This window comes from Phoca vitulina, unplaced genomic scaffold (assembly GCF_004348235.1).
Source record: "Phoca vitulina isolate PV1807 unplaced genomic scaffold, GSC_HSeal_1.0 scaffold1, whole genome shotgun sequence".
NCBI lineage: Eukaryota > Metazoa > Chordata > Mammalia > Carnivora > Phocidae > Phoca > Phoca vitulina.
The window spans coordinates 42,312,123-42,320,809 of record NW_022589704.1 but is presented as its reverse complement, the minus strand read 5'-3'; positions in this window follow the sequence as shown (position 1 = coordinate 42,320,809).

Below are 8,687 nucleotides of genomic sequence, written 5' to 3'. Positions count from 1 at the left end.
CTTTCTTTCTTTCTTTCTTTCTTTCTTTCTTTCTTTCTTTCTTTCTTCTTTTTCCTTCCTTCCTTCCTTCCTTCCTTTCCTTGTTTCTGCAAGCATATCTTTCCCCTCTCGTGATCCTGTAGAGGGAAGGAAGGGCAAAATCAGGCATGCTGTTTTTTTGAATCTTGAATGTTCAATATGAAGCTAAGGCTGATGTAAGTATAACTAGCCGTGCTAAGGTGATTGCTATTGGATGCTGTGTGGCAGACATTGGTTGTTTGATTTTTCTTTTCCTTTCTTTTTTTTCTTTTGCTTTAATTTTTTCATAGTCAGGAAGCAAACAAGAAAAAAATTGGCATAGTCTCAATTACCGCATCTCCTACAAGCACTGCCATTCTTTTATGCCTCATGGCCTCCCACCAACAGCTTGTAGGCACTTTTGGTCATTAAGCTGCCTTGAGCCTGTAAACCACATGATATTTGTGGCTGTTTTAGGAGAACCAGAGCCCAAAGATATCAGTCAATAGCTTTAGTTAGATCCCAAAGATCTATCAATCTTAGGAGACTCACATGTTCAAAACTCTGTCTCTGTGGAAATGTTTTTGGTATGGCTCTATAGACATCTGAAATATTTGCCTTTTGATAAAAAATCATTTATATTTGGAGAAACGATTGTATTTTTAGATCCTCTAATAGCCTATTTGGGATAGTGTTGCCAAAAGTAGGGAATGAGGTACAATGAAAAGCCCAGAGGGTGAGGCCCATGGCATCACTTAAAAACTTTCTGATTAGAGAGAGTTACTCTTTACAAGTCTCAATATTTCTATCAGTAAAGTGGGTGTAGTAATGCCTTCCTTAGCTCTATTTAACATAAGAGAAGTACAAGTCTTTTAAAATTCCAAAGTGCTTTTTAAGTGCATTGTCAGAAGGAAAAATAACATTTACTAAGCCTTTTAGCTGCGTGACAAGCCATGCTAAGGTAATACTATTGTATAAGGAGAGACCCTTGCAATTTTTTTTAATGACTTATTTATTCATTTTAGAGAGAGAGAGAGTGCACATGTATGAGTATGGAGAAGAGCAGAGGGAGAGAGAAGGGAAGCAGACTCCCCGCTGAGTGGGGAGCCCAATGTGCGGTGATCCCAGGATCTGAGATCACGATCCCAGTGGAAACCAAGAGTCAGACACTCAACCGACTGAGCCATCCAGGAGCCCCAACCCTTGCAATTTTTATACATAAACAGAGCATCTCTGCTCAAGCAATAAGGCAATATCTGTTTCATGGTTAAAACACAAGGCTTTGGAGACATGGTTTCAAATTCAGCTCTGCTATTTTGTGGCCTTATCATTTAACCTCTCTGTTTTTTCATCCATAAAACAAAGCTAATAATTTCTAATTCATCAAGTGATGGCAGAGATTGAGTGAGATACCATATGACAAAGTATCTAGCACTGTGTGAATATAAAATGCATTTATTAGTTTGGAACTTGTGTACCTTTCTACCACAAAAGATAATTTCTGTTTGCTTTAGGTGAAATATTATGCCCTCACTGAAGCTATTAATTCGTGAGTTATTTTTTAATTTCATGATAATGCTTGAATTTCAGGAGAGAAATCTAATTTCAGCCAACAACTTTTCCTGCATTAACCCCTCCCTCCATTGAGGAATTAACACTGCCTTCAAATTTGTGCTGTTAGTCAACCTTTGTAGTGGCTAATCGTTCTATACTTAGACTCATGATCTGCCACAAGCTTTTGGCCAAAAGAACCCATCGCCATCTTGTTGCTCCTGCCTTGTCAGAAAGGGCTGAATTCAAATCATGCTGGGTCCTGGGGAACATGCTTGTCAGGGAGGTGTTAAGGTCTACTCTGTAAGCACTCGAACTTTGGAGATAGATCACCTGAATTCAAATCCGAGTTTTGCTCATTATTCACTATGTGACCTTGAGAAAGCTACTTAACCTTTAGACTTCCACTTTTTCATCTTCAGTAAGAGAGATCATGGTAATAGCCAACACTTATTTAAACTGTTTCCATGTGTCAGATTCTATGTTGAATGGTTCACATGAACTAACTCCTTTAACCTTATGACAACCTGTGAGATAGGGATTATTTCCAACACTCATTTTACAAATGAAAAAAAAAAAAACATGGAGAAAAACCCAGAAATACATTTTCTGGGGGTACACAGCTAGTAATGTTCCAGCTGGGCTTTAATCCCATTGACTAGCTTGTGTTCTGGAAGTGATAACACTTCATACTAGCACTGAACTCGTAATAGTGCCTGAAACCTTTAAACATGAAACAAATGTCAGTTAATTCTATTAGCAAAGAGGCTGTTCCTCTGGCTTTAGCACTTCTGTCCACCTAAGTTGCATTTTCCTCAGTTGAATTTCGGAAGAGGTAAAATTCTCTGTCGTGAGGCTGAGTTCTGGCTCATTAAAGAGGTAAATTCGTGTTAGTCCTAATTCAGAAAACTGGTCTAATCTTAGCCTCCTTGTAAACTTTGCAAAATTTTGATAAGAAGTTTCTACCCCTTTTCTTCTTCTTCTTCTTCTTCTTCTTCTTCTTCTTCCTCTCCTTCTTACTTACTTTACGAATACATTTCATAAATGTAGTCACTGATCCCCCCCCGACTAAATAAGAAATATTAAAAATGAAGTCTTACTGTCCTGCTCCAATAATAAAACCAAAAGCTACCATCTACTCTTTAAGTCAGGATTCTAATCCCCAGACATGACGTATCAACTTGATTTGAGTGTGAACAAAACTATACTGATCCTCAGTACTCCCCCTCTAGAGAAGGTCAGAACACAATTGTGGCCACAAGAATGGCCACTGAGCCCTGATAAAAATAGCAGTAATTTGGTCATGCTGACTGACAGCTTTTGTCGCTCCCAGACTAAAAGATGTTTTGGAGAAGGGTCAATGAAAGCTAATTATAATTTGAAGGTCTTGCCTTGATTGTATGAGGCCAGGGTTAGAAGCCCTTGTAAAGCTGGAATTTTGCTCTGCTTTTGGGAAATTATTTCTTTATGGATTTTGATGGAGCCAAGGAATGAGGGAGCATACCAGAGGGAGCCTTGTAATAGCTTACAGCTGTCCTTTAACCGGAAGTCAATCTGCCATTTTCCTCTTATCCTCTGGTTCTCGGTTTGTGATTTTTTTTTTTTCACCACAGCAAGTATTCTGCCTCTTTCCTGTCACAGAAAATGTGACTTTCCTTATCTGTAAGGTGTCTTAATTTAGTGGAAAATAGAATTGAGTCCACTGCCCACTCCTTGTTCCAGGAATGTTTTTCTCAAAATAGGAAATATATAATGTGTAGGCTGGGTGGCTAGAATTAGGTTGGATCAGTATGAAACAGGGAGATTTGTTTGCTTCAGAAAAAAATATCCCACTGACTTGGCTGGCTGCAGAATCCAGGACAAATATCTGGACTCAGAGGTACAGAAATCAAACCATCCTGGTTGGATTATTGTAATGATGACCCTCCCCACGGATTCCCACATGCCCTTTTACCAAAGCCTTTTGTGGCCAAACTGGCATTTCTAGTTAAGATTTTGAAGCCATTATATTTAATGCCTTCTCTTATTGATTAGGCCAAAAGGGAAAGAGATGGACTTTCCTTTAGAGACAGGCAAATCTTTTCTTTCTTTCTCTGTTTTTGTAATGAATTCAAATATAAAGCTGTCTGTTCTCTAGACATCCAGATGAAATTAATCACCTCAAAATGGAGTGGAGAAAAGTTGGAGGTACCAAATAATACGTTTGAGTTTTTTGTGGTTTCAAAAGCCCATCTGGGTAAAGACTACCAAATTTATTACTATCTAGCCTTTGGATTCTTATTTCCTATCTACTTGTTGGATAATAAAGACTTAGATTTGTTTTGACTGTTTCAGTACACCACAGAGCAACAATGAAAATGTGAATCACTCCATCTCCAGCACAAGGTCTGGGAGGAAAGAAGGTAAAAATGACTCACAGCATGTTTGGAATTTCTAATGCCCATAATTGAAAAATGGCGACAGTCACAAACCACAGCAGAGTGCACATTTCTTACTGGGTGAAGGGTGTCCATGTAACAGGACTCACGGAATGCAAATAGAACTTACACCTGAGCTGAGGAAACTTCTTTCTATTCCCCCCCAAATCTCTCAGTGGAAAAATTCATTCTTTCATTAAAAAAAGAATTGTGCTTTGTGATTTATAGAGCCTTACTTCTTTTCCTTTGAGTTGAATGTTAGCATTCTGCCTTGTACCCTTAACTTAATGGATATTCTCAAAATTGGCAGCTTTTCTTTCATGCGGGAAGAAGGAATAATTCTGAATTAAGAGCACCAAAATAGGTTAAGGATACATTATGTCAGAGGCTGTAGATTGTTAACAAGCAAAGGAAGCACAAGTCATGGGGTATAATATAATTAAAGGCAACTGGGTAAGATTGCCAGCCATTCCATCCCAATGACTTCACCTGTTGATACCAGAGGTGACCCTTTCCAGTCTGACTAAAATTTGCCAGAGTCCTAGGTATTTTTTGAATTTCTGAGTGAATCAGCCTTCTCCAACTGGTGTGAGTTTTGGCTGCTAATGATCCATAGCTGTCTCCCCCACCTCCTGAGAATTGCTGTTGGCAGCTGCATATCCCAAGAGGTTATGATCTTCCAACAGGAGCAGCCAATGATTGATGGATATGGGCTACAAAAGGCTGAACCCCTTGCATCAAAGGAGAGGGTCATAATCCATCTTGTGGTGTGATCTCATGGATCAGGTCAAGACTAGCCTGGTTAGGGGACCCCACCCTTGCTCAGCCCTCTCTTCTGCCTCCTCTGCTTGTCATACCCTCCCCTGAAGAGCTTTCCCCGAAGAGCGCCCTTTTAATAAACATGCACTGGAACTGCTATCTTTGTCTTTGATTTTAGGGTGTCCAGACCTACAACAGTCAGTTTGCCCATATATTTTAACTTACTTTGTTGTGATGAATTAACCAATACACTGCTATTATTAACCAGAATTCCTCTGAAAACAAACGACCGTCTCCGAATTGTTGAAGTCTGTTCTATTGATCCTTAATAAACCTTTGCAGCAACAGAAGAAAAATTTCTTCAGTTCGGCATTGTTCTCTGTGCAACCTTTATCCATTAGCTTACACGAAAGAAGCATGGTTGGCAGAGTATCAAAGCCACAAAGGTTGGAAATTTGAACTCAACGACTGATTCCTACTCCCTTCTTTCCATTTTGGTAGGTTTGTCTAATATTAACTCTATTTATAGCTCTCCTTCTAAAAGCTTTGCTTTTCAAGTTAGAACTGTGTCCTGCCACAATAGGAATAGCCATTATGGCCTTAGTATGTGGTGGTCATCTGGGTGACACGAGAAAAGATTTTCACTTGGAATCAGGTAGTCCATCCATGTCTGAAATGATAGGTATTTTCAGGGTCCTCTGTCATTAGAAAGGTGATTGTATAAATGTCTGAAAATCTGTACTAGTTTTAAAGAAATTGGCGTAGAACCCATTCTTATCCAGACAAAAAATTTGCAAAATTTGAAAGTCTCCTTGTAATTGCTACCAGCTAGTGGTAGGAGGGTGGGCTGATTCAGCAACTGGAAGAACAGTGATTCTAGCTGACAGGCTCAGTCCTCCAGGAAATGTCAAGTTGACCCTGCCGCTTAGAAAAACAGAACGTACACAGAGGTGATGAAAAAAGACACAGGGAACAGAAATATTTTAAAGGAATTATTTCTGTTGGGTGGGGCAAAGATACATGACTCCACAGTGGAAGTTTCAACCCTTCACAGACATCAAAACTGGGCTTTGAACCAAACATAATGTCTAAAAATGTTGATTGATGTACCAAACTGAATATTACTGATTCTCAATACAATATTTTGGTCTAAAGAAATTAGATCTTTATTTCTACCATGTTATTGCTTATTTATAATCAATATCTTCTAATTAATCTAAAACCTTCTTTTAAAGCAAGCAGGTGCTTGCTATTTTCTTTTTTTTTTTTTTTTTAAGATTTATCTATTTATTGAGAGAGAGAGCAGGGGGAGCAGCAGAGGGAGAGAGAATCTTGAAGCCAACTCCCCACTGAATGGGAGCCCCACTTGGGGCTCAATCCCAGGACCCTGAGATCATGACCTGAGCTGAAACCAAGAGTTGGTCACTTAACCGACTGAACCCCCCAGATGCCCCTGCTATTTTCTATTTAGCCATCATTTTGGTTCAATTTCTTTATGTTCACAGATGATTTTTGCTAGATTCGGAGGATGTAAAGTTGTTAGCATTTAATCTTTGGGATGCATCCACTTGAAGGTCAGTGTGCCTGAAAAGTCAGGTATTATTTTGTTTCGGGTTTTTGACAGAGAGAGAGAGAACGCGCAAGTGCCTGAGAGCGAGAGCAGGAGCGGGGGGGGGGGGGGGGAAGGGTCAGAGGAAGAGGGAGAGAGAGAATCTTAAGCAGGCTTCACACTCAGCCTGGAGCCCTGATGCAGGGCTCAATCTCATGACCCTGAGATCATGACCTGAGCCAAGATCAAGAGTCAGATGCTTAACCTGCTGAGCCGCTCAGGTACTCTTCAGGTGATTGTTTTTAATATGGTACGACTTATGGTTTATTTGTGAAGATCACAGACTTTCACATTTTAGGGCTATTTCCCAGGGATTTCATTCCAAAAAGGCCAGTGCTTTTTAAGAAAATATAAACACATTTTGTTGTTGAAACTCCAAACAAAAAAGCTTGGAACTGCTAAGAAAGTAGATGTAATTATTGTAGCTACTGATGTCCTTATTCAAAATCCATTCCTCACTCACCATATGATTATCATGCCACTTAAAATTGTTAGATAGATCTTTGAAAATTAGGTACTTCGTATCCTGTCTGATACAAAGGAGGGAGGCAAGACTTGGTGAGTCAAAAGAAAAAGAATTACTTCAGAAAATCTGAATTATGCCGTACTATTTTCTCTATGGCCCACATGCATTTTATAACCATCTCATCTAAATGAAAAATCTGTTACAGTTTTGAAAACAAGAATGGTGGCACTGATGCAATGTTTGTCTTTAAGTTTCATATTAGACAAAAATTTGGAATATAAAAATGAACTTCAGATTTTACATTTTAATGTGCTGTGTTCTTAGAATATTTTATTCTTTTTCATATTTGTAAGATTCACTGAAAAGAAATTCAATGGAATTTGACATTTTAAAAGCCCAGGAGAATAAAATATTTACTTTGATTAGCTCAAGCATTGCTAGTAGCATTTTTCTAAGTCCGAATCTGGCAGGGTAAAACATTATTGGGTAAGAGGAAGGACACATGCTTATAGAATGACTATATCACGTCTGAGTTGGCTTAATATATTGATTTAAAATTTAATTTTTTTTTCTGATTTTCTTTTCCTAATTGTTTTTTTGCCCATTTTTAGAAATAAACCATGATTTCTTCAACTGGAACTAGAACTTCCACTATCAACCTCCTTTAATAGTTTGGCCAAATAATTATTTGACCAGGTTAGTTGTTAATTACCAGTGAATATGTAATTTTTTTGTAGGTACAAATATGAGTGATGTTTGAAAAAACATACCTCTGATGTAATGGAAGCCTTAAAATGGTTAAACCTCAATTATAAATGTTTCATATAAAAGGCAAAGATAATCCAAATGATTGATATTTCAGAAATAATCGGATATGTTAGCATGCATTTATCTCATTGTTAGAGCAAATTTTCTTCCATAGTTAAAATGTTTAAGGCTAACAGAAAAATTAATTTACATTGTCTGAGTTTCTACCAACTAATGACATAGTAAGGCCATCTAAAAATACTCAAGTTGGAGGTCAGACAATCTAGAAATAAAGCATTTATTTTATGCACTTAATTTACTAAAGGAATAAGTCAAAACTGAGTAATTGAGAATTATCTTCAAGCAGGGAAAATACAAAAGCATACAGCCACCAAAAAAAAATAAAAAAATACCCCACAAAAAAACATTGCAAAAGTCCCCAAGTCTTTGCAATGCATAATGGTAGTTATCTCATTGTGTATATAAAATATTTGCTAAATTAAGACATGCAGATTCCGAAACCATGTAATGTGAAATCTGTATCCATATTGAGAAAAGACGAAATTGTATGTTGGTAAATTACCTCCTACCTTTTCTCAGGAATTCTCCTCAAGGCCATCCCTAGGATATAAAGTGTCCCAGGGAAATCTTTTCTATAGGGTCTCTGTCTATATAAAAACTTGATTTAAAAAAGTGTTATAAAATTCATAGGCCTATGTAAGTTACGGTAATTTTCAATAAATCTTCAGATTAATGGATAAAGTAGAGCTATTTATACATTTGCTTACTGTCTGATCATTGCATGTAAATATTTTTTATATTAGCTAGTAGCTATGTGCTATTATCTTCTTGTTTTTTATTGTCAAATGAATGGTTCCTGGCTAATTTCATATCTCCCATCATTTGAGAAAAAGGTAGCAGTGCTGTTATTCACAAAGCCATGACTCTTCAGATCTTGTCTGAATTGAAACAATATAGATCTTCTTGCCTTTGTAGTTCCTAAGACCATTTATTTAATGCTGGTTATATCATTACTCATGATTCCATATCATCCATCATGGTATGAACACTGATTTCCCAACTGTCTCAAAGGTTGTTACTATGCTTTGTTGATGATAACCACAAATGCAAGTCTTATATG